Source organism: Malus domestica, chromosome 11, assembly GCF_042453785.1.
Source record: "Malus domestica chromosome 11, GDT2T_hap1".
In the NCBI taxonomy this organism is placed as follows: Eukaryota; Viridiplantae; Streptophyta; class Magnoliopsida; order Rosales; family Rosaceae; genus Malus; species Malus domestica.
Genome location: NC_091671.1, coordinates 18,456,984 through 18,478,357, shown reverse-complemented (window position 1 = coordinate 18,478,357; position 21,374 = coordinate 18,456,984). Strand labels below are relative to the sequence as shown.

The following is a 21,374-nucleotide window of genomic DNA, read 5'->3' as shown; positions in this document are numbered from 1 at the left end:
AGTCCCCCAAGTCTCCGGTCGAGGGAGTTGACGAATAAGGCATTTCCTTGCTAAGTGGTAGCCCAAAACTCCTTCTTCATACATATTTGTTATGAAAGTTGTTAGGCCCAAAAAAGAGGAGGCCTAGGCAATTTTTTTTTTCGAATTTTCGAATTTTTGAATTTTTGAATTTCCGAATTTTTGAATTTTCGAATTTCCAAAAAAAGAATTAATATATATATATATATATATATATATATATTTAAACTTTTGTAGGTGAAGCTTTGAGGTTGAAGCTTTGTTGGGCACCATAAATTGATTTTGCTTCACACTATCTTGATCAAGATAATGTGAAGCTTTTGTAAGTGAAGCTTTTATGTTGAAGTTTTGTAGGTGAAGCTTTTGTGGGTGAAGCTTTTGTGGGTCAAGCTTTTGTAGGCGAAGCTTTTGTGGGTCAAGCTTTTGTAGGTGAAGCTTTTGTGGGTCAAGCTTTTGTGGGTCAAGCTTTTGTGGGTCAAGCTTTTGTAGGTCAAGCTTTGTTGGGTACCATGAATTGATTTTGCTTCACACTATCTTGATCAAGATATTGTGAAGCTTTTGTAGGTGAAACTTTTGTGTTGAAGTTTTGTAGGTGAAGCTTTTGTGGGTGAAGTTTTGTGGGTCAAGCTTTTGTAGGTGAAGCTTTTGTAGGTGAAGCTTTTGTGGGTCAAGCTTTTGTAAGTGAAGCTTTTGTAGGTGAAGCTTTGTGGGTCGAGCTTTTGTGGGTCAAGCTTTTGTAGGTGAAGCTTTTGTGGGTCAAGCTTTTGTGGGTCAAGCTTTTGTTTTTGTGGGTCAAGCTTTTATGGGTGAAGCTTTTGTAGGTGAAGTTTTTGTAGGTCAAGCTTTTATGGGTCAAGCTTTTGTGGGTCAAGCTTTTGTAGGTCAAGCTTTTGTAGATGAAGCTTTTGTGTTGAAGTTTTTGTGGGTGAAGCTTTTGTGTTGAAGCTTTTATAGGTGAAGCTTTGATGAAGCTCTTGTTGGCACCATAAATTGGTTTTGCTTCACACTGTCTTGATCAAGAGTGTGTGAAGTTTTTGAGAATTGTGGTTGCCATCTATTGATGAAGCTCTTATTGTTGGCACCATAAATTGGTTTTGCTTCACACTGTCTTGATCAAGAGTTTGTGAAGCTTTTGAAAATTATGGTTGCCCTCTATTGATGAAGCTCTTGTTGGCACCATAAATTGGTTTTGCTTCACACTGTCTTGATCAAGAGTGTGTGAAGCTTTTGAGAATTGTGGTTGAACTCCTTTGATGAAGCTCTTGTTGGCACCATAAATTGGTTTTGCTTCACACTGTCTTGATCAAAAGTGTGTGAAGCTTTAGAGAATTGTGGTTGCCCTCCATTGATGAAGCTCTTGTTGGCACCATAAATTGGTTTTGCTTTACACTGTCTTGCTCAAGAGTGTGTGAAGGTTTTGAGAATTGTGGTTGAACTTCTTTGATGAAGCTCTTATTGGTACCATAAATTGGTTTTGCTTCACACTATCTTGATCAAGAGTGTGTGAAGCTTTTGAGAATTGTGGTTGCCTTCCATTGATGAAGCTCTTGTTGGCACCATAAATTGGTTTTGCTTCACAGTGTCTTGATCAAGAGTGTGTGAAGCTTTCTATGAGTTGTAATGTTTGCATTGTTACAGAGGGGAAATGTTTGAAGCAGATGCAAGAGGGCTGAATAGCTTGATCTTCGTATGCCATGCATTGAAGTTGTTGTTGGCTTGCAATAAGACTTTGTTGGTGACTATAACTCTTGTTGGGCATAAGTGCTCCTCTAGTTGAGTTGTCAAGCTTGAGGGTTTTTGATTATTTGTGAATGCTAGGAGTTCACATGTGCAAGTTGTACCACTCATCTTCTGGTAGGTGGAATGAATGATGAGTTGCTTTCATCACTTGGATGGTGGTACGAAGGTGAGTTCCGTCTTCCCCTGGTTGGTGGCATGAATGGCAAGTTGCCAAATTATATTAGAGTACGGGTTGTACATTTTATCACCTGGTTGGTGGCATGAAGGAGAGTACAGGTTGTACATTTCATCACCTGGTTGGTGGCATAAAGATGAGTTCCTTCTTCACTTGGTTGGTGGCATGAGTGGCAAGTTGCCAAATGATATTAAAGTACGGGTTGTACATTTCATCACCTGGTTGGTGGCACGAATGGCAAGTTGCCAAATGATATTAGAGTACTGGTTGTACATTTCATCACTTGGTTGGTGGCATGAAGGAGAGTATGGGTTGTACATTTCATCACCTGGTTGGTGGCATGAAGATGAGTTCATTCTTCACCTGGTTGGTGGCATGAAGATGAGTTCCTTCTTCACCTGGTTGGTGGCATAAAGGAGAGTATAGGTTGTACATTTCATCACCTGGTTGGTGGCATGAAGATGAGTTCCTTCTTCACTTGGTTGGTGGCATGAGTGGCAAGTTGCCAAATGATATTGAAGTACGGGTTGTACATGTCATCACCTGGTTAGTGGCATGAAGGAGAGTACGGGTTGTACATTTCATCACCTAGTTGGTGGCATGAAAATGAGTTCCTTCTTCACATTTCATCACCTGATGGGTAAGAATAAGGGCAAGGTGTCTAGGCATATTGTAGCAAGTGTCGAATGACACAAAATATGTTGAACCCTTTCAAAGCACAGTTGGCTTATGTATGAATGTGTTGGAATGCATGATTGAACGAATATACTGTGAAGCTGTTCGTTTATTTGTATAGTCTTGTTGACATATACTTAGACTTTGTTTCATGTTGGAAGCATTCATGTTGAAGCTTTGAACCCGAGTGTTTCATTGCTAGGAATGTAAGAGGATTAGGATAAAGTTGTCTAAATCACCTCTTTATTGAATTCATGCAAAATAGTCTTCGTTACATAGGATGCCGAATGGCTGAAGCTTAACATTTGTACAATGTGAGTTTACTTGTAATAGTACTTCAAGTGATCAGCGTTCCATGAATGGCCAAGGGTCTTGCTATCGGAGCTTCTAAGCTTGTAGGAGCTAGGGGACTGATGCCAACAACTTCAAATGGTCCATCCCAGTTTGGACTAAGTGTTCCTTCACTTGGGACTATGTGGCAGAGTAATCTTTTCTTCAATACCCAGTCCCCCACTTTGAAAGAACGAGGTTTAACCCTTGAGTCATAGTAGTTGGAGATGCGCTGCTTGTAGGCAACATTCCTCAAATGAGCCTGGTTTCTGTGTTCCTCGACTAGATCTAAGTTGAGGGTAAGTTGTTTGTCATTTTCGCTTTGCACCTAGTTTTGGACTCGGAATGTTGCTTGTTAAAGCTCAAGTGGAACAACTGCCTCTGTACCAAAGGTAAGTGAGAATGGGGTTTCTTCTGTTGATGTCCGATACGAAGTGCGGTATGACCAAAGAACTTGGGGTACAAATTCTGGCCAACAATCTTTAGCCTTGTCCAAGCTGGTTTTCAAAGTTCGCTTGATTATTTTATTGATGGTTTCAACTTGTCCATTAAACTGGGGATGAGCTGGGGAGGCAAAACATAAGTTGATGTTGAACTTAGAGCAGAACATCCTGAACTTATTGTTATTGAACTGTCGCCCGTTGTCAGTGACTATCGCATTGGGAATGCCGAATCTGCAAAGGATGTTCTTCCATACGAAGTCTTCTATTTTTGCCTCAGTAATGGTTGCCAAGGGTTATACTTCGGCCCACTTTGTGAAGTAGTCAACTGCAACGATTGCATAGCGAACCTTGCCCTTCCCTGCAGGCATTGGGCCAATCAAATCAAGTCCCTATTGGGCGAAGGGCCAAGGGCTGATCATAGGAGTAAGCAGTTCGGGAGGTGAGTGAGGAATAGTTGCGTAGAGTTTACACTTATCACATGAGCGGGATATTCTGATGGCATCTTGGTAGAGTGTTGGCCAGTAATATCTTTGGCGAAAAGCCTTGTGTGCTAGGGATCAAGATCCAGCATGATCTCTGCAGACTCTTTCATGTATTTCCCGAAGGACAGTTTCCGCCTCTGCGGGCGTAAGGCATCTTAGGTATGGTAGGTTAAAACCCCTCTTGTAGAGTTCGTCATTAATGATCAAGTAACGGGTAGCCTTGTATCAAATCTTCTTAGCTTGGACTTTGTCATTTGGAAGGGTGCCATGAGTAAGGAATCTATAAATCGGGGTAATCCAACTATTTCCTTGTTGTAAGTTGCACACTTCCGCAACCATGGTGCTTAGTGCTGCCAACAATTCGACCTGAATTTTTCTCCCAATCTTGTCTTCCACCGTTGAGGCGAGGCAAGCCAAAGCATCTGCATGACTGTTTGCAGCTCGAGGAATTTGGGTAATCTGGTAGTGGAAGTACTTAAGCAACAATTGTGTTTGTGCCAGATATGCTGCCATGGAGCTATCTTTAGCGTCAAAGTTGTTGGTGACCTGGTTAACCACCAATTGGGAGTCACTGAAGATATCAATTCATTTAACCCCAAGGTGTTTGGCCAAACGTAAGCCTGCTATGGGGGCTTCATATTCAGCCTCATTGTTCGACACCTTGAATTTGAAACGAAGAGCATACTTCATCGCCACTTTGTCAGGGGTCGTAAGGACTAGTCCTGCTCCACAACCATGTTGGTTGGACGAGCCATCAACATATAGACTCCATGCTGGGGTTGTTGGTTCTATTTTCTAAGCATCTGAGGGTAATGAAACCACTTCTTTAGGCGTAGAAACAATGGCAACAGGATATGTGAAGTCAGCGATGAAGTCTGCCACTGCTTGGCCCTTCTCAGCTGCCTTTGGTTGGTAGGAGATGTCAAACTCACCCAATGTTATTGCCCATTTGATCATTCGCCCGGAAGTGTCAGAACTTTGGAGTATTTATCAAAGATGATGATTGGTAAGCACGATGATAGAGTGTGCTTGGAAGTAAGGGCGAAGTTTTCGAGAAAACATGACCAATGCTAGAGCTAATTTCTCAATGTTGGAATATCGTGTCTCCGCATCTTGTAAAGGATTGCTAGCGTAGTAGAAAGGCCGTTCAACATTACCATCCTTTTGAATGAAAACGGAACTCACTGCTGAAGTCGATACCAACAGATAGATAATGAGAGTGTCACCAACCTCAAGTTTGGAGAGAAAAGGGGTTTTACTCATGTAGTCTTTGAGGTTCTTGAATGCCTCAGTACATTCATCTGTCCATGTAATATACTTCTTACTTCCCTTAAGTGCTTTGAAGAAAGGAACACATCTGTCTGTGGCCTTAGAGATGAACCTAGTTAAGGCTGCCACCTTGCCAGTAAGGCTCTGGATGTCTTTTGAAGTTACTGGTTCCTTCATGTCGATGATTGCTCTGATCTTCTCGGGATTAGCCTCAATGCCTCGTTGGCTTATCATGAAACCTAAGAATTTGCCAAAGCCTACGCCAAAGGCACATTTGTTGGGGTTCAACCTCATTCGATACCTCTTCAAAATGGTGAAAGTTTCAGATAGGTTGTGATGTGTTGGTCATCATGTTTGCTCTTGACTAGCATATCATCAATGTAAACTTCCATGCTCTTCCCAATCTGTTCGGCGAACATTGAATTGACCAGTCTCTGATAAGTCGCTCCTGCATTCTTTAGGCTGAAAGGCATGACTTTATAGCAATATAGTCATCTGTCAGTAGTGAATGCTGTGTGTTTTTTGTCCGAAGGGTTCATGAGGATTTAGTTGTATCTTGAGTAAGCATCCATGAAGCTCAGAAGTTCACACCCTGCCGTAGAGTCTATAAGTCTGTCTATGAGAGGAAGAGGAAAACTATCATTCGGGCATCCTTTGTTTAGGTCGGTGTAATCGACACACATTCTCCACAAGACCTTTTGGAGCAGGAGACTTTCCTTGGTCGAATTCTTCTTAACAAGGACAACATTTGCTACCCACGTTGGATAATTGACTTCACGGATGAAGCCTATGCCTTTGATTTTTTTCAACTTTGCCTTCATGGCCTCGTACCATTCAGCGTCATAAGATCTTCGCTTCTATCTCACTAGCTAGGTCTTGGGGTCAATACTTAAGCAATGACAGATGATATCGGGAGAGATGCTTGGCATGTCTTCGTATGACCAGGCGAAGACCTCAGTGTTCTCTTGCAAAAAAGAGATCAATGCCAATCGAATGGGTGGTGACAGGGTGGTGCCAATCTTTACCATGCGATCCGGATAATCTTTTAAGATAGAGACCTTCTCCAACTCTTCAGTGGGTTGTGTTTGCTGGGTGAAAGAGTCATCTCGAGGATCGTCGGGTTGACTGTTACCCCCATGAAGATCCAAGTTGGCTTCTTCTGGGCTGGTCTTTATGACTTGGTCATGTATAGAAAGGGTTTCCTTAGGCATAGGCAGGTGTTGTTGCTTGACCGAAGTGTTGTAACATGATCGTGCACTAAGTTGATCTCCTCTGATGTAAGCATTGCCATAGGGGGTTGGAAATTTCATCAACAACATATGTGTGGATACCATGGTCTTGAGATCATTGATGCATGTGCATCCGAAGATGACATTGTATGCTGTTGGGCAATCACCCACCAGGAAGTTAGTGATAATGGTAGCTGTGTAAGGGCCTGTACCAATGGTGAAAGGTAAGTGTATGCTCCCCAAAGGTTGCACGATATCACCGGAGAAGCTTATCAAAGGGGAAATCGAGCTATCGAGCACGTGTTCAGCTACATTAAGTGCCTTGAAAGCTTCAGCAAACATGATATTGACCGAAAGCCCCCGTGTCTACCAGGATTCGTCGTACTTCAAAGTTGGCTATGTGAGCTTCCACGATCAGTGGGTCGTTATGAGGGTAGATGATACCTCTTTCTTCCTCAGGGTAAAAACATATTGGATCCCAGTTAGGCTTTTGATACTTACCTCCCCTAATGTCTTCCACGTGAAACACTTGGTGGCCAGACCTTAAAGCTCGTTCACTATTTTTCATGGCCCTGTTGAAAGATTTAGATATGGGTGTGCCACCACTTATGGAATATATCACACTTACCTGGCGTTGGTTACGGTTACCCCTTGGAGGGTGAAGAAGGAATTGATCAATTTTTCCTTCACGTGCTAAAACTTCAATATGATCACGAAGGGTGATACATTTCTCGCCGTCATGGCCATTATGCTTGTGGTAGCAGCAAAACGTGCCCATGTTCTTCGTGGGCTTGTAATTCGGGTGCCTTGGCTTTGGCTTCGATATCAAGTGTGCTATGCTGGGGTAAATGGCCACGCATGTGGCGTTCAAAGGTGTGTATGCCTCATACCTCTGGGTAGGGGCTCTCCTGACACGTGCTTGACCCACTGTGTTGATTGCCTAGGGTCGGGGATTATCATGGTGATACCCTTGGTTATCGCGGTAGTGTCCCTTACTCCTTTTACTAAAATGAGACTAGTAAGGATGGAAATCTTTTCTTTTGCCCTGAGATTGATATGTCTATTGACTTGGCAAAATATTAAGTAAGGTAAGGGGAGGCACCGCTGCCGTTTGGAAGGTCGAAGTCTTCTCATTTGGTTGGATCTGGCTTCCACTCCCTACTTGCTGATAAGGGGTGGCTGTGGGGGGTTTCCCTTGATATGTCCTTGCCTCGGCGGAGGCATGGTTGTAAGCCTGCGCCATCACCTCAGAGTAAGTCTTCCAAGTGTTGGCATTAATTATGTACTTGAAAAAACAGTCACGTAGGCCTGCCGTGAAGGTTTTGAAGGCAGTCTTATCGTCTACCTCGGCACAACGGGAATACTCATGGCTGAAGCGGCCAGCATATATACGTAATGACTTATCTGGCTTCTGGCGAATAGTGTACAAGTTATCTGCAGAATGCAAGCGATCGGTCTAGAAGATGTGTTGAGAGACAAACAATTTTCTCAGTTCCTCAAATGAGTCTACTGTCTCATATGGAAGAAGGCAATACTAGTTTAGAGCTCCGCCAGAGAGGTTGGAGGGGAAGAGAAGACATCGCTCTTAGTCGGTGTGCATCCAATATGCCATAGTGGACCCAAAAAGGTTAAAGTGTTCAATTGGGTCCTCCATTATAGTATTGAGTTGTAAAAGCTTTTGTTTTGTCTTCGCTTGAAGGAGGTGTCGAGGATCCTTCTTGTGAGAGGGTCAGGCTTGGGTTGGTTCCAGTCAGGTATCTCGGCCTCACGTTCGGCCTTCAACTTGTTTACTTCCTCAATGAGCTGTAGGACAAAAGGGTCCTGAGTGGAGTCATGTACCACTGAGATTTTCTTTCGTAAGTCTCCATCGCCTCTTGGAAGTAGGAAAGTTTGAGCAAGGGCATGTGATTTTTCCTTGGACTCACCATACTGACTTCTAGGGCGAGTCTGTCGGAATACCTCAGAGTCCCCTATACCTTCATGTTCCTTTGGGACCTGTCGTTCCTTCCCTAAATTAGCAGCTGGCCTGGGTCGTGGGAGGGGACCGAGTCTTTCAGAAACCCTTGGGTCATTGATCTTCGAGCATATGTGGAGGGGATTCTCTCAACGTTGCTTTAGGAAGTCTCAGCAGTCACAATAAACGGCTTTCGATCCTTCCAACCCTTCTGCAATGAGGTGTTTCCTCCATTTCTCCTGCTTCGGGTCGAAGCAGCTGGGTTAAAAGAAGTCTCATGTTGATCAATGTTTTGATGATTAGCTCGCTCCTCATCAAGGATACCCATGTCGAAGAAAGGTGACCCTCCATGTTGGGGGGCACCCAAGTGATGATTGATGTCCACAAGGGTAACAAGCTTGCATGTTTGAGTACGCCTAGTTTCATGGAGCGTCTCAAAGAGCTTCTCATACTGCTCATAGAGGACCTCATTCTTCATTGCTATCTTGTTGTTTTGAGCTTCTAGCTCATCGATTTTAGCTTGAAGAGCAACCCTATTTCCTTCCTTCTTTCGTTGCTTCGCACTAGGTGTAAAAGGGGTGTCATTCTATGTGTTGTGGCTTCCTTCGCTCCCCATGTTGGAAAGGGATGCCTGGTCAAAAGAGAGTGTACGAACGGTGGAAACCAGCTTAACAAAGCTGAAGAGAGTGGGAATAAGTGTCGTTCCCACAGACGGCGCCACATGTTAATGCACAAAATCAGTGAGGACTTTGGTACAACAGAAAGTGTTAAGTTTGTGACCTTCGCTAGATTGCTCCAGTCACTAGTATGGATAAGTATGTAAATGGATAGAGATAGGGAAGCAAACACAAGATGTACGTGGTTCACCCATTTTGGCTACGTCCACAGAGTAGAGGAGTTCTCATTAATTGTGAAGGATTTACACAAGTACATAGGTTCAAGTGAATGATTTAGTACAAATGACATTCGGAAATATTGTGAGAGAATGATCTATATTTATAGAAGAGAGTTTCTAGTTTCATTCTGACATTGACACGTGTCGTGTTGTGATTGGCTTCTGATGTTGACACGTGTTGCGCTATGATTGGCTTCTGATGTCAACACGTGTCGCGCTGTGATTGGCCTTTTGGTTGGAGGGAAACTCTTCTGGGTCCTTAACGGTATAACGTTGACCGGTGCTCAGTAGTTTCGGGATTGGTCAAGTATGGTACAAACAAATTTATTTGTAGAAAGAAAATTTTGTTGTAAATTAGGCACATGAAGAACATTTTTAAGTTCAAAAACATGATTAGGAGTATAAACTCGAGAGGATCCAAAATGAAAGATTGGCAAACTTCGCTGTCACCAATGTAGACTTGCTCAAGTCCAATATAAGCTTTTAAATTTTGCATATTTGCAGCTGAATTTGTCATGTGTGAGGTTGCTCTGAAGTTAAGAATCCAGGTAGGTTGTGCAGAGGAAGTGCCAACACAGATAGTAGAAAAAGAGTTTTTGCTGCAATAAGATGGATTCAGCTGCGAAGTAGATTCAGAGGGAGATGTAGAGTCTGCCATTGTTGCAGATGAAGGTTTGAAGAAAGAGGAAGCAAAGGCTAGGATCGAAGAGATAGTCGATAGATAGAGTCGATGGGTGCCACAATAGGAAATATTCTTCATTTAACTTCAATGATAAGATTACGAAGGTATATATACAAAGCTTTGTCATCACTCACTCAATCTAACAAACTTAAACTACAAAAACAGAATACAAGAAAATATCTCAACAAATAAAAAACTATGTTTTATCCTTTACAATAGAATGATTCTCAATAACTTCATCTTTTGGTTTTCAAAGAAAAACAATGTACATTAGAATTAATAAATTAATTGACGAAAAAGTACCACATCATCCGGTGTAGCTCTATGAATTCTCTTGTTATTGAGTTTTCAGGTTTGTAATATAATTAACATGATGAGGGTTTTCTTCATCTACCCAAACCCAAATACTAAATTTCCTTTTTTTTTTTTTTGAACAAATGATATTATTTATGCTAAGGGGAGAGGGTGGACTTAGCCTCACAATGAGCTAGCAATAATGTGGTTCAAATTCGTCTTTGGTGAAAATCGAACCTAAAACCTCTCACTTACAAGTGAAGAGAAATACCACTAGACCCGTATTTAAAATTGTTGCTAGACCAACTCCAATATCTTATTTCCCCAGTTACTTTCTATCAGAAAAGTTAAAAAGTAAGAATGTCGATAAATCCACCCCATTATCTTATATTTCCACCCACTTTTTAATAAAAATTTTGATATAAATTTTACCCTCTTATTTGACAACTAAGGACAAAAAAAGGCCTGCATCACCTAAGAGGGTGGCGCTTGCTCCATCATGGCCCTTGAGTGCATCCCTGCAGAAATCCAATCCTAGGGTCGCGTCGCCCAAATGTCCGACCCCTAGCTCATTGAGGAGATCAAGTGCTCTGTCACTATCCCCGTCATGGCCAAATCTAGCATCGGCCACTTTGTCGAGACCCAATTCTTGAAGCTATCGGCGTCAACTACGTTGACTAGAGCGAGGTCCTTGCCCTCACCGACTAGGAGCACCACATCAACATGAACAATTAAAAAAGAATTTAGGTACGCATTAAAAATAGCATTTCAATTTTTTAATTTTGTGGAGGGTGGAATTATAATTTGGGTGGAGAAATAAGACAATGGGGGTAGGTCTAGCAGCACTCAAAATTAAAATGCTATTTTCCACTCACTATTATTCCTAAATGACCATTAATATATATATCTAAATCTTTTTTAATTTTCAGAAGAATAAATATTAGAGTGTTGATAAGCCTAGCCGAGCCTTCACTCACCACCAAGACCTCATTTCCCGATTTTTATTCCAATTAGAATTCTAGAGTCGGTCACTTCCCAAATCTCTAGCCGATATGCAACTCTCCTTCCTTCTCTCTTCATGCCCCAACAGAACCCCCTTCCATCCCCCTTCCAAATCCCACGACCAAGCCTCATGCTGCATTTTTAAAATTTCATCCTCATGCCCTATTTCAAAATTCACGACAACCCAATCCCACCCTAATGCGAAATTTTACTTAACACACAAATTAAACCCTCTTTTGGCAATTGTAGTATGTGTATAAGTAGGGATCATTCTATGCCGGGGATTAAGAGGGATTGCTAATTGATTCTAAATTGACTCAAAGACACAAAATCAAACTTAAAAACGATAGGATAGATTCAAAAGACTCAAAACTAATTCACAAGACTCAAAATAAGCTAAAAACACCAACTAGGTAGTTTCTGACACTAAACACAATTTTGGACGAAAATAAGGTTTGGGCTTGACTCAAAACACTTAAAAACACAAACAAAACAAGTTAAAAACAATTTGAAACAAGAAAGTAAAGAGGGGTTTTGTTTTGGACGAATTTAAAATAACAAAATAGATTGTAACTTAAAAACATGTTTAAAGACAATTTTAGGAAATTAGATGGGCTAGCTAGAGGCTTTTCCTCCACACCTGACATGTATGCAAACAACTCGATTTCTAGGTACTACTTCATTGAATTATGAACGACAATGCCCTAAATTAACTGTGACATCACTAGTTAACCCTCAGATTTTCTTTGTTTTATTAGATTGGATGACATCATTCGACAACCCAAAGTATTCTTCAAAAGTTCCCTACATGACATCATAATAGAGATACAATCAAAGATCATTACGTTCAATGAAAATCATAAGCATTGACAAAGCACTTGCAACTGTGACATCTTGTCACTTATGCTAGGAATTAAACTTAACGCGATCGTGACCAACGACCTTCACTACATATGAATATAAGTTTGTAACGATTATGTGAAACTTCCTTATACTCTAGCATTAAATTTATGCATGCCAATTAAGTGTCGACCCTTAATCAACAAATACAAATAAGTTATCAATCAAACTGTTAAGCCAATTGCATTCACGATTCAAGACTTCATAACTGGAATTTATCAACTCATATTACACACATAATCATGGCTTTGAAATCACCCCTAGCCAAGAGGGGTTTAGCCACTCATGTTCACAGTAAAACTAAAGAAAAAGAATTTAAACATTGTAAATATAGAACGAATTACACCTAGAATGCTTCAACAATCAAGCTTGAACATCCAAGAGTGCTCCCTTCTTTCTTTACTCACGGCACAAGGTTTGGTGTAAGGTTTGGGTGGTGATTTGTATGGAAGAATGGCTGAGAAGATGAATGGATGTGTAAGGATGAAGGTTGGCTGCGGCAAGGAGTGTTTGGATGTGTTTTTGGTTCTATTGAATGGTGGTGGATGATGGATCAAAATCTCCCCTATGGCTGTTACACACACTTCCTTTTATAGAAGGAGTGCACAACTAGGGAAAGAAAAGGGAATGGTATGGTGCAACAATGATTCAATGGAGTGGACAAGAATGAGTGCACGGCATGGAAGGGAAATTGAGTGCAATGGTGCATAAAATCTGGATCAATGGAGGGGACAATGATGATGGCACGACATGGAAGGGAAAGGTGGGGGATGATGTAGCAATGAGTGCATGGAGTGGACAAGAATATTGTGCACATGGTAGAGAAAGGAAAGAGAGGTGAAATGGTGCAGAAAATAGGAAAGGGATTGGCTCCCTTACACGGCAAGGAAGAAAGAAAGGGAAAGAAGAGGTGCGGCTCCCCCTTAGATTGAGATTAAAGTGTCCCAAATTGACTAAGAACCATAATTATGGCTGAAACCTTTGTAGATTAGGATTAGGAAACTTTGATTTGGTCAATCCTTCTTCTTCTTGGATTCCTTTTCCTTCCTTGACTTGAATTAATTTTTCTTCTCTTTAGCTGATTCCTAGCATGCTTTGGTCTTCAATTTCGTCCATCCCTCTTGCTCCATTCATGTGATATTCATTCCAAGCCCAAAACTGCTCCAAAATGCACCAAAATGCACCTTATTGCTTTATAAGGCCTATGGACCTATATACACACGAAAATAGCTTAAAATACATAATTAACTAAGAAATAACAACATAAATGCACAAGAACAAGCTAACTAAGTCACATAAATATGCTCTTATCACACCCCTACAAGCCCAATTCTTTCTTCTAGTCCTTCATTTCTTCAAATTTTTAAATAATTATTTCATTACTAAAATGTTTAGAACAACTGTTATATATAATTAAACTAGAGTAATAGAAAATGAAGAAAATATTTGAAGCAATTGAGATAGTGGTAGAAAGGTGGTGAACATAAAAGATAATCCTTTTTTTTTCTTTTTTCTTTTTTTTTTTTTTTTTGCTTTGGTCCTTAGATGTCATTTTACAAGAGGGTAAAACTGGTATCAAATTTTTTTATTAAGAAATGGGTGAGGAGATGTGACCATGGGTTGGATTTATACTCATATTTAAACACACTCATGTTTAGCAAACGAGAAAAAGGTAGAAGCTCGCAACCTCCTTCCATCCTTCTCATCCTCTCGAAGAAACAATAGGGATGTGGTTATTGCTATTGTGCACCTCTTGATGAAGCCTTAAAACCAACTAATTTGGGTACTGCCTACTCTTTATACAGAGAAACTTACGTGAAATGCTCAAATAAATACTCATCGGCAAAAGCTACAAGGTCCAGTGGCGAGGCAATATTATTCTTCATTCCACTGTATATATCCGAGTTTAATGTGTATTATAAATTGGTTCTCTATCCTCTCTTATTCTTTTTGTCTATATTTTATTTCCAAAACATTTGTATTTTATTGTTAGTTTTGAATACATTTTGTTCTTTATTTTAATATTAAACATACACTTATATATTGAAATTGTGATCCAATTCGATTTCGAAACTCTGAATTGAAAATTATGAACGTTGTTTCTGATCTTTCCTAAAAACGCCCCTACACCCTACCTTCTCTCTCTCTCTCTCTCTCTCTCTCTCTCACACAAAATTTGTGGGATTAGCAACAAATGAGAAACCCACGAAGCGAAAAGGGATTAAAATAGCAAAGATTCACAAATCACTGATATTTACAAATAGCAAGGGATTGAGATAGATGAAGGTGGGAGGGGAGAATCTCAGCTTTTATCAAAATGCCTCAAATTATTATGCTTGAACTGTGGTACTATTTGATGCAAGAAAGAGTAGTGGTGACCATAATTATAGGTTTGGGTGGAGGTAGTTGGATGGTCTAGATTTGTATTGAATAAAAAAATTAGTGTTATGTGTTGGGACACATGGCACTTCAAAAGGAGAATGGTGACCATACACCATAGCTAAGAATAGTAAGAAAAAATGCTCTCATTTATAACACATTAACAATTTATTTGGAACAATTTTTTCTTACATCAATTTCAAATGCCCATATAAGTGATAAATTTTTATTTTGACTGACATTTAACATATTCATTGGAGATACTCTATTGTTACAAGGGGAGTGCTAGCAACTTTTGCGTTTGGATTTTCTTACTTTTTCGAATTCCATGTGTCATTTTTTTTATGTTCAATAAAAAATTGGTGATACTCATTGGAGATACTCTATTGTTGAAAGATGAAACTAATTCAATAACCTAAACTAATTTTGTTCTACATCAACATATTCCACCATTTTTTTGTTGAATACACATATTCGATCAAAGTGGAACGAAAATTAAGTTTTATATTGTAAAGTGGTGATATTTTTATCTTCGAGAGTGTAGACATGCAAATTTCGGTGAAAATAAATGTTCACCAACGCATTAAATTTCGGCATGCAAAAGTAAATAAATGTTCATCTTTCGGCACTAATAAGAAGACATTATTTTGGAGGATCCAGATTCTCTCACCTTCTATCTCTCTGCCCTCCCGTGCTTTCTTTGCTTTCACATATGTTCAAAACAACTTCAAGTTGATTCAAAGCTTCCAGCCTCTGCGTCAACACTAAGAAGATGCCATCGATTGTCTTTTGCTGACTGGATAATCTAGAGCGCTGAATCAGTTTAGAATTGTTTGAATGGATGTGGAAGAAATGAGAGCGCAAGTCAGTACTAAGAAGATGATATCGATTGTCTTTTGCTGGCATGGATAAATTGGAGCACTGAATCAACTTAGAATAGTTAAACGGCTATGGAAGAAAAGAGAGCGAGTGAGTACAGAGAGATAGGTGGAGAGAAAATCCGTCTCCGTAGCTTCATGTGCGCATTTTACAGGATCCAAAGAATAATCCATTTTCCAAATCAGAGTTCTCCAGCGTTGCGCAGAACACTGCAATACTGTACTTCAGTAGCGAAAATGCTATGCTAATAGAAGCAACTCCACCTCGCACACATTAGAAGTGGACAAAGCACATGGTCCTGAATACCAAAGAAATAGCAAGCTGATACAGTGGGGCACATTAATGCATTTGCCAATTCGATATGCATGACCATTTTATAAAAATTAATTAATTAAATAAGATGAAATTTTGTATGCATAATCCACCAATCATTGATTGAATATAATTTGTCAACTCTCAGCCTCCATGGAAGTGTGTGCCTGCTTTTCTATCATAAGCTTTAGGGTAACTTGTTTGGTATTTTTTTTTTTTTGTTAAAGGGTAAATTATTTTCAATATAAAAAAAGGGTGGTGGTATGCACACATAATACTATTCTAAAAGAATTGGTTTTATTGACATTTTTTTTAAAACAAAAGTTTTATTGACCTTAATAAAAGAAAAAAATTATGCTAGAAAATTAAATGGCTAGACTTATGCCGAAAGATGAAACTAGTTCAATAACCTAAACTAATTTTGTTCTACGTCAGCATATTCCACCAATTTTTTATTGAATACACAGATTCAATCAAAGTGGAGCGAAAATTAAGTTTTATATTGTAAAGTGGTGATATTTTTATCTTCAAGAGTGTAGACATGCAAATTTTGGTGAAAATAAATGTTCACCAACGCATTAAATTTCGGCATGCCATGGCTTACATGGCATGTACCATGCATCTCACAAATTGCATAAATGACATGTGACTCATCAAAGCTGGATGAGTCATCAAGAGGACAAGTGGCAACATTTGGCGGAAAATAGTTAAAGAATTATATTTATTAATTCTTTATTTAGTTTTAATTTAAATAAAACAAATTAATTGATTTAAATTAATGGATGGAGTCAATCACGAACCAAGACACAAACCTAGTCTAGGTTCTTTTATATGCAAAGCTTGAAAAGTCTATAACTAGAAGGCTCCAAGACAAAGGAAGGGGTTCAGATAAGGGTGAATTTTTTTGCCAAACTATTGTGCCATCCATTTTGTGCCAATCAGTAATGGTACGTCATTGTACCGTACCGAAATTTCATGGTACAATATTGGTAAGGGATACTATTACCACGGTATTACCGTACTGTACCGTAAATATAATATAATATATCATTTATAAATTATATGATATATAATTATAAATAGTTTGAAAATAAAACCCTACTTATATTAGCATTGTTGTTGGTGACTTTGTTCTCTTGAGTTGGTGGAAATCAAGCACAAAAGAGTTCCCAATTCTTTCACAAATAGCCAAGGATATCTTTGCAATCTCTACTTCTACTGTTGCAAATGAAAATGCATTTAGCCTAGGGAGGAGGGTTGTGGACACTTTTGGGGCATCCTTGACTCCTAAAATGGTAGAGACACTAGTGTGTACTAATGATTGGCTTAGGACGGATGAAGTAAACTTCTACAAGAAACCAACAGAAGATATGCTTCAATTTTACAAGGAAATGGAAGAAGTAAAAACAAGTAAGATATGCTTTAAACATTTTAGTAAATTTGTTATTAAATGGTTTTCAACTTTAATTGCAACTAATATGTTTCTTTGTTTGTAATGTAGGTTTGACACAAGTTCAATGCCTCCTCCAAAAGCTTTGACATCTCAAGATTGAGAATTGATCAATGAATTTTACTTTTTGAAGTTTAGTTCCAATTTTCCATTTGGTTTGAAACTTTAACTTCTATTTGTTTTGGTTTGTAACATCTATTTGGATTGTAAGCTCAATTTTCATCATGAATCTTTATGCATAACCTAAAATCTACCAAACCAATGTGGCGCGCAGGCCGAGTAATTAATAAGATAACTACGTCATTCGGTTGTGTGCGAGGCGTGCCAACTCGTCGACCGAGCTTAGCCGAGGAGTAGAATGTGTTGTGTGGCATTGGGCGCGCTGCTGACTTCTTAATCTTGTGACTACAACCGAGGAAGGAACACGTCTCGGCCTTCGGGTTCTAGAGCCTAAAGACAAGGCTACTAATTATGCGAAGTTCACAAATTGTCGGCACCGGATTCGGTCACAGTGATTATATTAGTAAGAGTATAAGCACGCCTAATCGACACCAAACTATACTGGCACAAGTACTCAAAGCAAATGTACGTCGTAATCGTAAATGTAGTTCGACCGTCAGAATGCCGAACTCTAAATCCCACTTATCAGTATCCAATCATAAAACAACTCGGTGTTCAAAGTGCCTAACCCAGTAATCTGTAACACCCTACTTCGTAAAGAAGACTGATGAGATGACCTCTACCAACAAGGATTTGAAAATACTTCTCGACCGAGACTTGGATAGATAACCAGTTGGCCTCGACATAGTGTTGTTTATCCAAACTGAAAGTGCTTCGCGGTGGACTAATTATACGGCAACAGTGTTGTTTATCCAAACTGAAGATGTTCACCGGTTAACTACACAGTGTTATTTATCTAAACTGAAGATGTGTCGGGGAGAAAAAGAAAATAAAAATCTCAGTTGTTGAGAGTTTTTGCGTAGAGCGAGGGTTTGCGCAGGGAAGTTATGTGTTGAATTTAAGGGGTTTGAAATGTTGCATGGTGTCTTGTATTTATAGGGACGAGTATGCGCTGGTTGATAAGCTGATAAAGACTCCCAAGCTATTAAAACTCTTCCACTAACCTGAGCCTTGGATAAGCCTTACTACTCCCAAGACTCTGAACTTAGTCAAAAATGCAACCAAATTCGATCCTTGTGTTTAGTCTTATCACATCGAATCCCAAGATAACCTGCATGCTTGGATTTGAACAAATAACGTTCATCTAAACAACCACCAATTATATATATATATATATATATATATATAATTATATAGATGGTAGCCTTTCATGACACACCCCGTCCCGAAGGAGGGCATGCTGGCCGTCACGTGAGAGTGACGTAACCATTTACACAGTACGGAAGCTTTAAGATACAATTTATAAGTTGATACACCCGAAGGTGAGTCCTAATTTTGTCCAATCTGTCAGAACCCCGTGAATTCCTCGTAGTCACCACACCTTTGTGATTCCTGAACCTGGAGGGGCGCAAAACCAAAATTGAGTGGGTCAGTAAAACCATTCTTTTCCAAATCCAAACATTTCTCAAAACGTTGTAACCCCTCTCCGTAAAACCCGTATACTTTCCCAGAAATGTAAAATATAAATATACATATATATTCTCAAGACTTCAAGTCATTAACTCAACATTTTCATCATAATTATGCCATGCCACATCATCTCAACATTAATAAGGTATGAATGCATCAACATAAATCATATCAGGTGCAATAAAGTAATCAACCGGAGGCCCTCTATTAGCCCGGTTGAACCTAGAGCTCAAAATCTATCACTCTCACACTCTGCCGGAGTCACTCCGCGTGACCTGTTCGGCCTTCTGCACACAAGTTACGCTCTAGTGCTTTCTCATCAATCATCTGTGCACATAATCTAAGGTCACCCACCAGTCGGAATCTCACTAACACTCTCGCGACTGGCCTGTCGTACCCACTCCGCGTGGACTGTACGACTAGCATCTACTTGGATCCAAGACGAGCGTGCGATGCGGTGAATACTATAAGCACTAAACTATGGTGCAGGATTTGAGCTCAATATACATCAACATCATCATAACAAAAATAAATACTCACCTGTGCGTCCACCGCACCATTTCATACATATGCATCATAAATCAATTCTTACCTGTGCGTCCACCACACCAATTCATACATATGCATCATATATTAATTCATGCATGGCATTTCAACTCACATTTCTATATACTTTTCATATCAATTCTATGCATGGTATTTCACTTCCCGTTTTTCCACATAACTCATATGCATTTCATTTTAAACATATTTTCATTTCAATTCAATTTCTGGGAAACGTCAAGTATATATATATACGGAAAACAAAACTGCCCACTCACCTGGAGTTCGTCCAACAACTCCCTAGCACCACACATCAAGGCGTCATGACGATCGCCGCCTAGAACAGTAATCAAATCCAACCTCAGAATTCATATCGATAGAATATATAACTTATATAAAATACGTCCCTACGTAGATCGATCCGGAAGATCTGCCACTCAGAGGTCCACAATATATCTCTAGGACAACATCCTAAAATTTCATCACCATCCAACGGTCGGATCTCCGTCAATTTCCAAAACTAAGTGACGGTTAACATTTTATATTATGGACTTACAACTCCAATTCCGGAAGATCCGTAAATCGGATTCCCAATCCGTAAGTTCCTATAATCCTCAAATATTACGTATTACAACGTATCAAAGTTTGGTAACGATCCAACGGTCGGATCGTCAATTCACATTTTTACCTAAATGTGAAAACTATAAAACGTTATTCGAACACCTAACCAACAATCCTTAATAACTTTCTCATACGGTGTTCAATTTAGGTATATGAATATACCACAGTGATCTACTCGACGTCACGGACGTCGACATATTTTTAAAATAATTTTTACTGTAGCACGCTCCCCCACGCGCCAAGACAAGCACGGCCCACGCGCCCCCACGCGCATCATCTTCTTCCTTGGGTCGCCGGACTGGTTTTTCCGGCGGCCGTTTTCTGGGCAGTTTTTCAAATTGCCATAACTTTGTCATTTCTCAACGAAATCAAGTGATTCAAAAACGAAAGTTGTAGCCCTTGAAGAGACAAAGAGAATGGTACCTTGAACAACACCTAGTTCGCCGTGGTTTGGCCGGAAACTGCCTCGAAAGCCTCGGAGGTCGCCGGAAATTGGGTATTTTTCAAATGAGTATAACTTCTTCAATACTCAACGAAATTGAGTGAAACAAAAAGGAAAGTTGTAGTACTTGACGAGACGAAGAGATTGATACCTACCTCAACTCCTAACTCGCCGGGGATTCGCCGGAAAGAGCCTCGAAAGCTCCGGCCAAACTTTGAACTTGTCGATCTCCGTGTTCTTACGTCCAAAAACTTCAAACGAAGCACTCCGAGCTTCCTTGGGACTTCCTTAAGCTCACTGTGAGCTTGGTTTCACCTAAAACAAAGCCAATTCGAAGATCATGAACAGTGCTCTTCACGGGAACTTGGAAACTAGGGGTTTTCCGAAGCAAAACTTACCTGAAATGGATACCAACGTGATCGTGAAGTCCTCAGAATTCCAATGGTGGTCTCAAACTTGACGTTGGTATAGATTTAGGGTGGTTTTGTGGTGGTCCATGTGAGTTCGAAGGAGAGGGAGAGAGAAAGTGAGGTCTGAGGATGAGAGAGAGAGTACATACGGGAAATGGGGAGGGAATCAGGGTAGGAGGCCCTACTTAAATCCCAAACACAACTTTAAACATACTAATGTAAATCCAATTATTAAATTTTCGCCCCTTAGTCCCGTTTAAGGGCATTTTGGTCTTTTCACGTCCTCGGAATTAAAATTCCGGGACGGGCTGTGACATTTCACACGGCATGCAAGCCAAGTCCATCATCAATTCAATTCATCTGACAACATCCATAAATAACCTATCCTACTTAGGTCTCCTATCTCACTATTATCCAAGCCTTGCAAATCTCATGCTATGCCACGTGATAAGAATCCAAGCCGAGATGCTCTAATCTACACGGTACACTACTAACAAATCCAAATTAAATTGGACTGTTCTGTCTGTCTCTACGTTGGGGCTATGATTTTTATCACATTTATTTTGTACAAGAAAATCGAGATAATTATTATGATTAAAAACCACAATATTATCTTTTAACAATGGAAAATTATCTTAACTTTCTCATCCGATGGTTAAG

The 21,374-nt window shown here is 39.9% G+C and overlaps 1 long non-coding RNA gene across 2 annotated transcripts; it reads right to left on the bottom strand.

Moving 5' to 3' along the window:
- Positions 1–18,367: 18,367 nt before the first annotated feature.
- Positions 18,368–20,619, bottom strand: LOC139189117 (uncharacterized). Of its 2 annotated transcripts, XR_011572649.1 has the most exons (4): positions 20,460–20,619; positions 20,286–20,336; positions 19,520–19,578; positions 18,368–18,626 (listed from the first exon to the last, which is right to left on the bottom strand). It is a non-coding gene; the product is annotated as an uncharacterized lncRNA (long non-coding RNA). The 2 variants fall into 2 exon arrangements; XR_011572648.1 differs by lacking the exon at positions 20,460–20,619 and having other exon boundaries at positions 20,286–20,413.
- Positions 20,620–21,374: the final 755 nt, after the last annotated feature.